Consider the following 7,335-nt stretch of genomic DNA (forward strand, 5'->3'; position numbering starts at 1 on the left):
AACAGAAAAGGCAACATACTTGAAATGTTGAATCAAATCATCAATTGTAGGCAAGTATTTTTGAGAATGGAAAGAAATTGATTTTGAAAATATATGATTGAAAAGATATGGTTTGAAAAAGATTTGATTTTCAAAAATTATGAAAACTTAAAAAAAATTTTGAATTAAAAACAAAATCTTCCCTCTTGTATCATCCTGGCGTTAAACGCCCAGAATGGTATCCATTCTGGCGTTTAACACCCAAAATGCTACCCTTTTGGGCGTTAAACGCCCAGCCACCCTGGCTGGCGTTTAAACGCCAGTTTTCCTTCTTTACTGGGTGTTTTGAACGCCCAGCTTTTTCTGTGTAATTCCTCTGCTGCATGTTCTGAATCTTCAATTCTCTGTATTATTGACTTGAAAAGACACAAATTAAAATTTTTTTTGAAGTTTTAATGATGAGGAATAATCAAAATGCAACTAAAATCAAATAAACAATGCATGCAAGACACCAAACTTAGAAGTTTGTATACTATTGACACTAACAAATTGAGAATGCATATGAGAAACAACAAAATACTCAAGACAAGAGAATTTAAAGATCAGAGCAAGGAAATCATCAAGAACAACTTGAAGATCAATGAAGAACATAATGCATGTAATTTTCGAAAAGTAGAAGAATAAAGACATGCAATTGACACCAAACTTAAAATTAGACACTAGACTCAAACAAGAAACATAAAAATATTTTTGATTTTAAGATTTTATAATTTTTTTTGTGCTTTTTCGAAAATTGAGTGGAAAAGAAAAACAAGGGTTCAAAATTCTTAATGAGAATTCCAGGAATCATTGCAATGCTAGTTTAAGACTCCGGTCCAGGAATTAGACATGGCTTTACAGCCAGCTAAGCTTTCAGTAAAAGCTCCGGTCCAAAACACTAGACATGACCAATGGCCAGCCAAGCTTTAGCAGATCATTGCTCACAATAGCAAAATTGATAGAAATCAATAAGCTCTTGTGATGACAAGTTGAAACCTCGGTCCAAAAGATTAGACATGGCTTCACAGCCAGCCATACTTCAACAAATCATCATGAAACTCTAGAATCCATTCTTAAAAACTCTTAAGAATAAAATAGAAATATTTTTTTTGAATTTTTGAAAAATTTTCGAAAAGTAAAAAGCTTAAACATAAAATAAAATTACCTAATCTAAGCAACAAGATGAACCGTCAGTTGTCCAAACTCAAACAATCCCGGCAACGGCGCCAAAAACTTGGTGCACGAAATTGTGATCATCAATGGCGCCATCAACATGGTACGCTCAATTGCAATCTCAACTCTTTATCATAACTTTGCACAACTAACCAGCAAGTGCACTGGGTTGTCCAAGTAATAAACCTTAGGCGAGTAAGGGTCGATCCCACGGAGATTGTTGGTTTGAAGCAAGCTATGGTCATCTTGTAAATCTCAGTCAGGCAGATTCAAATGGTTATGGAGGATTGATAATTAAAAGATGAATAAAACATAAAATAAAGATAGAGATACTTATGTAATTTATTGGTGAGAATTTTAGATAAGCGTATGGAGATGCTTTGTCCCTTCCATCTCTCTGCTTTCCTACTGTCTTCATCCAAACCTTCTTACTCCTTTACATGGCAAGCTATATGTTGGGCATCACTGTTGTCAATGGCTACAGTCCCGTCCTCTCAGTGAAAATGTTCAACGCGCTTTGTCACAGCACAGCTATTCATCTGTCGATTCTCGATCATGTCGGAATAGAATCCAGTGATTCTTTTGTGTCTGTCACTAACGCCCCACAATCGCGAGTTGAAGCTCGTCACAGTCATTCAATCCCTGAATCCTACTCAGAATACCACAGACAAGGTTAAGACCTTCCGGATTCTCAAGAATGGCCGCCAATGGATTCTAGCTTATACCACGAAGATTCTGATTAAGGAATCCAAGAGATATCCACTCAATCTAAGGTAGAACGGAGGTGGTTGTCAGGGACACGTTCATAGGTGAGTATAATGATGAGTATCACGGATCATCACATTAATCAAGTTGAGGAACAAGTGATATCTTAGAACAAGAATAAGCTGAATTGAATAGAAGAACAATAGTAATTGCATTAATACTCGAGGTACAACAGAGCTCCACACCTTAATATATGGTGTGTAGAAACTCTACCGTTGAAAATACATAAGAACAAGGTTTAGGCATGGCTGAATGGCCAGCCTCCCAAAGAGGGTTCAATCATAAAAACATGATCAAAAGATGATCCGAAGATTGAAAGATCCTCCAAATACAATAGCAAAAGGTCCTATTTATAGAGAACTAGTAGCCTAGGGTTTACAGAAATGAGTAAATGACGTAAAAATCCACTTCTGGGCCCACTTGGTGTGTGCTTGGGTTGAGCATTGAAGCTTCCATGTGTAGAGACTATTTTTGGAGTTAAACGCCAGCTTTTGTGCCAGTTTGGGCGTTTAACTCCTACTTTTGTGCCAGTTCCGGCGTTTAATGCCGGGAATTCTGAAGCTGACTTGGAATGCCTGTTTGGGCCATCAAATCCTGAGCAAAGTATAAACTATTATATATTTCTGGAAAGCCCTGGATGTCTACTTTTCAATGCAATTGAGAGCGCGTCAAGTGGGCTTTTGTAGCTCCAGAAAATCCACTTTGAGTGCAGGGAGGTCAGAATCCAACAGCGTTGGCAGCCCTTTTCAGCCTCTAAATCAGATTTTTGCTCAGGTCCCTCAATTTCAGCTAGAAAATACCTGAAATCACAGAAAAACACACAAACTCATAGTAAAGTCCAGAAAAGTGAATTTTAAATAAAAACTAATAAAAATATAATAAAAACTAACTAAAACATACTAAAAGCATACTAAAAACAATACCAAAAAGCGTATAAATTATCCGCTCATCAAGCCTCAATTAGTTTCTCTAATGCAACAGAATTGCAAGTTTCATGGACTTCCATCGGAAGATCCTCATCAGTTCTTAGCTGAATTCTTTCAGATCTGTGATACTGTTAAGACCAATAGGGTTGATCTCGAGGTGTACAGACTTATGCTTTTCCCCTTTGCTGTAAGAGACAGAGCTAGGATATGGTTGGACTCATAACCTAGAGAAAGCCTGAACTCTTGGGACAAGTTGGTTAATGCTTTCTTGACCAAATTCTTTCCACCTCAAAAGATGAGCAAGCTTAGAGTGGAAGTCCAAACCTTCAAACAGAAGGAAGGTGAATCCCTCTATGAAGCTTGGGAAAGATACAAGTAATTAACCAAAAGGTGTCCTTCTGACATGCTTTTAGAATGAAGCATCATATACATATTCTATGATGGTCTGTCTGAATTGTCCAAGATGTCATTGGACCATTCTGCTGGTGGATCTCTTCATCTGAAAACCCCTACAGAATCCCAGGAACTCATTGAGATGGTTGCAAATAACCAGTTCATGTACACTTCTAAAACAAATCCTGTGAATAATAGGATGACTCAGAAGAAAGGAGTTCTTGAGATTGATACTCTGAATGCCATTGACGTGGCAGAAATTGGCAGATTAAGAAATTAATATGAGAGATACGTTGCAAGTATAGTTCTTAACCAACAAAAATCCGCTTATCAAATTAGAAAGGTTGTCACAAAATTAGAATTAAAATACTAGGAGTATGATTCCCAGTTCGTCTCCCAACGAGTTGCAGAAAGGTGTGCTATTTTAGTAATCAGAAGTTTTCCAAAGTGGTTTTGAGTTTGATAAACAGGAAATTAAATCAGAGAATTTATGTAATTTAAATAAAAATCTTGACTGGGAGTAGATTAATCGGAAGTTCTATCCTTGTTGGAGTTCTCCCAAGATCAATTGATAATTGAAGGTTTTTCTACTTAATTATCCTTTACTAGGTAGAGAAAAGTCAAGTAAGTTGGAAGTCTACTTATATTCACAAGTTCTAATGCTCTCTCTTGGAAAGGATTAGTGTCAGTGACTAGAGAGCCATCCAACAATAAACCCAATTACAATTTTACTCTTGAGCATTCCAACTCAAGGTTCTCCTTTCAATCAACTCCTAATCAAGTTAGAGAACTACTCGCTCATCATGAATGTAAACTTCACAAAATAAAAATAAGAAATAAAGAAAGACATGATAGACAATAACCAAAAAGATTAATTAAAAATAAAAATGGTTCTTGTATTAATAAATTCTAAAATAATCCAATTGTAACTCTGAACAAATTAAGGATATGAAAGAGTAAGTAAAAAGTAGAGAAAACAAACTAGAGCGATGAAGTCTTGTGGAGGTAATAACTATTCTCAATATCCCAATACAAAAAGCAAATAAAAATCCTAAGAACTATGAATGTGTAGAGAAAAAACATAGAGGAGGAGTAAAATTAGATCTAAAACTAAAAATTATACGGAATGAATGTTGTCTCTGGTCTCTGCATGTTCCCTGGTTCTAATCTGTGTTTCTGGGCCAAAAACTGGGTTGAAACGCGGCCCAGAATCCACGCCAGTAATTTCTGCAAATTCTGTAGATCGCACACGACACGCGACCGCATCATCCAAGTGTTCGCGTCATCCAGCGTTTTTCCTTGCCACGCGTGCGTATCATCCACGCATTTGCGTCACTCGTGCAACTTCCAAGCCACGCATTCGCGTCAGGCACGCGAGCGTGTCACTGCGATTTCCTCCATTTTGCTCGATCGCGTGAGCCATGCGCCCGCGTCACTTCTCGCTGGTCATCTCCTCAATTTCTTGTGTTCCTTCCATTCTTGCAAGCTTCCTCTCTATTCTCTAAGCCATTCCTGCCCTAAGAAGCCTGAAACACTTAACACACAGATCACGACATCGAATGGTATAAAGAAGAATAAAAATATACAATTAAAAGATCTTTAGGAAGCAAGTTTTCAATCATAGAATAATTTTGGAAAGGACTTGTAATATCATGCTAATCATATGAACAAGTAGGTAGAAGACTTGATAAAACCACTCAATTAAATACAATATAAATCATAAAATAATGGTTTATCAACCTCCCCACACTTGAACATTAGCATGTCTTCATGCTTAGTTGAAGGAGATAAATATGAATGAATATGAACATGTAAGACTCATGCAATGCAATGCAACCTATATATATGAATGCAGCTATATGATTTTGTCTATCTGATTAAAAATAAATAAGTTCTCTAAGACAAAACATAGAACAGATTCCACTAATTTAAATCATACAGTAAAAGCAACTAAATTTGTAAGAAGACAGCTCGTGAAAGCAGGGGACATAGAATTAAGCATTGAACCCTCACTGATGGTGTGTGTGCACTCTAATCTCTCTAGTGTATAGGGTAATAACTCTATCCTTCTCTAATCATGCTTTCTAATTTTTGTTCTTCACCTAACCAACCAACAACATTTAATGTGCCAATGCAAACATCATGAGGTCTTTTCAAGGTTGTAATGGGGCTAAGGTAAGGGTAAGGGTATATATGGCTAAGTGAGCTTATAAATTGAATCTTTAATTAACCCAAGCTTTCACCTAATCATATATGTATATTCTATATAACTTTAAATTTCATACCTAGCTACCCAGAATTTCTTTTTCACATTCCATACTCATGCATCAACCTTTATTTTAATTCTATCACATGTGCATTGATTTTTTAACTAAGCATTGGGGGTAATTTTGTCCCCTTATTTACTAAAATATATAATTTTTTTGAACATGAAAATAAACATAGCTTATCAATGCACATAGATTTTAAATTTTCTTTTATAGTTTCATATGAGTAGGTACCCAAATTCCCATTATTTTATCATGACACAATCCTTTATTAACCCTTGTTCCCACAATCTTCCCATACTCAATTAACACACAATTTCTATCTTAAGCTAACCAAAGATTTAATTGGGATATTTAATTATTTTTCTGCTTAAGGCTAGTAATGTGGTAAAATGTAGAACAAATGGGATTAAAACGGCTCAAAGTGGCTAACAAAGGTAATTTAAAGGGTAGGCTTATTTGGGATAAGTAAGCTAAACAAATAATGGCCTCAATCATATGCATGCATATAACACATTAACATTGGACATATAGGATAAAACAAAATTCAAATTACAATCATAGAGAAGTAAACACACAAGAATAAAATAGTTATGGTTAAATAATGTAACCATGTATTTAGGCTTAAAGTTTCACAGGTTGTGTGTTCTTTAGCTTGAAAACCATGTTCCAATTACAACTTCAAACAAATTTAACATAAAGGTTTTGATTTAAATTAGTGAGAAAAAAAACAAAAAATTTGGGTCTTAGAGGAAACTTATTATCTTTTCAATCAAGTAGAACATGCATGTAATTAACCTATTACTATGCAATCTATCCTATTCTAAAATAAACTGACTAAATATCCTACTTTATTGATGTTAGGGAAGAGAAATTACCTCCGGAAGTCAGGTACTGACCCACCTCCCCACACTTAAGGCTTTGCACCATCCTCGGTGTCATCTGTCAAGAACAAAGGTGGGCTGGTAGCAGTATCTCCACAATCGGGACCGTCATGGCTCCCTGTGCTGGTAAAGGAAGTGGAGTCCAGAGTGTCTGGGTCTTTGTCAGGTCTGTGATTTCCTGTGAGTAGCTCCTTGAGGTATTTGAATCGGCGCTGGTTACAGCACTCTCGTAGCTTCACTTTCTGTTCTTGCCGGTCCAACCTCTCCAGTATTTGATGGAGCAGCTGACTTGTTGAAGGTGCTTGTGGTGTTGAAGGAGGAATGTCTGCAGCTTGTTCTGTGGACTAGCTGGTAGTGGCTGTTGGTGGCCTGAGATATTTTCCGTTAGGGACATACTGATCATCTCGTGGAAGCATGGCTTTGGTGTCCCCAGCTCTGTAGGAGACTCTGGCTGTTGAGACAAGATCTGAGACCAAGGCGGGAAAAGGTAGGTTGCCCACAATTTGTACATGTCCCATGGCATTCCGGATGTGTCTTGGTAGGTTTAGAGGCTGGTCTGTAAGGATACACCATAGTAGAACGGCCATGTCTGCAGTGAAGGAGGACTCATGAGTGCTCGGAAAGACGTAATGGGATATAATTTGTGCCCATATGCGAGCCTCCAAGGTAAGTGCGGAAGCCAATATTCCCTTAGGTCGGGAATGATGGTATCCATAAATCCATCTGCTGCCAGGTTGTGCGATAACTCTGAGAATAACATCCCAGTCAAATTGGTATGTCTGGCGCTTGAGTGCGGCTTCTTGGAATGCGTCCAATCCTTCTGGAGCGGGGGGAAGATCTAGAGCTCATTGAATGGCCTCTTCTGTAATGGGAACTTGCTTCTGACGGACATAGACAGACTACAGGGTT

At 37.3% G+C, this 7,335-nt stretch overlaps 1 non-coding gene across 1 annotated transcript; it reads right to left on the reverse strand.

Annotated features, from left to right (window-relative positions):
* Positions 1-3,183: 3,183 nt before the first annotated feature.
* Positions 3,184-3,291, reverse strand: LOC127747831 (small nucleolar RNA R71). The gene has a single exon (XR_008009778.1). It is a non-coding gene; the product is annotated as a small nucleolar RNA R71 (small nucleolar RNA).
* Positions 3,292-7,335: the final 4,044 nt, after the last annotated feature.

Source organism: Arachis duranensis, chromosome 5, assembly GCF_000817695.3.
Source record: "Arachis duranensis cultivar V14167 chromosome 5, aradu.V14167.gnm2.J7QH, whole genome shotgun sequence".
Classification (NCBI taxonomy): Eukaryota; Viridiplantae; Streptophyta; class Magnoliopsida; order Fabales; family Fabaceae; genus Arachis; species Arachis duranensis.